Source organism: Orycteropus afer, unplaced genomic scaffold (genome assembly GCF_000298275.1).
Source record: "Orycteropus afer afer isolate SDZICR_OR568_19922 unplaced genomic scaffold, OryAfe1.0 scaffold00464, whole genome shotgun sequence".
NCBI lineage: Eukaryota > Metazoa > Chordata > Mammalia > Tubulidentata > Orycteropodidae > Orycteropus > Orycteropus afer.
The window spans coordinates 1,319,920-1,321,046 of NW_006922051.1; positions in this window are offsets into that span (position 1 = coordinate 1,319,920).

A 1,127-nucleotide genomic window follows, 5' to 3' on the forward strand; every position below is an offset into this window, starting at 1 on the left:
GAGGTTGCTATGAGTCAGAATCGACTCAACGGCAATTAGTTTGGTTTGGTTTTTGGTTTTAAGTCTTTACTTCTAATTTTTGGCTCTTAGTATATATGTGGTGTGTAGTTGAATATGCCACTAAGGACTTCAGTCAGCATTTCATTTCATAGTTCTGTGTTGCAAACTGATACATAATCTTGGATGTGTCACTACTGGGTTACTGAATAGGCAAAGTCATTCCATGTTCAGGACAGCAGAAAACATAATAAAGATTTTTGAAAGATTTTTATATTTCCAAAAAGTAGTTTAAAAGTCTTTCCTACACTCCTTTTTATGATTTAAAATTGTCTTGATTTTGAATTATGTGTCTGCACACCATAATTTAGCTTCTAAAGATTTTAATCTGTCTCTAAATGCCAAGTAGCATAAAAGCAAGACCTGAAGAAGGAAAAGGTAAGTAATATGAGAAATGAGGGTCAAAAAAGGAGACGGATAGTGAAGAGTCATAGGCTGGTTGATTATTGGTATACAAAACAACTCTTAATAGAGAATGTTCTAGATATACTAAAGGTTTGCATTATTTTGTGCAGAAAGAGGAGTCTCAATTCTTTTGTAAACAATTTGAGGTTTCAAAGAATCTTTGGCTTTCTTATTTATTTAAAACATCTATTGCTTCATGAATTGGCCTCAAGCACTCCTCAGTAAGTTATTTATGTGGCCCTTGACTACTGCTGCAGGTTTATATCAAGTCACAGCTGTATAAACAAAGACTGTTAACCTATTGGGGATTTAGCAGACATTTCAGTTTGTTTAAATCCACTGACATTTCAAATTACTGTGTCTCCAGATTCTTTGCAGAAAACTATTGAAGGTGACATGGCTGTTTCTAAGTAGTCCTTAAGACAATGTGTGTGTTCTAAAGAATGACCATTGAAGAAATTAGGATTGGCATTCTTTTTGCACTCAAAATCATGGAGAGAAGCTTTAAAGGGACTCAGTCAGGATGGTTCAGAAATGAAGGAGGTTTCAGGCAGACTTTATGTTAGTAATGCGAGTTCTTGTTTCCATGTAGAGCTCATGATTGTTGTTGTTGTTGTTATTTGCCATCAAGTCGGCCCCGACTCATAGCGACCCCTCCTTGGGTT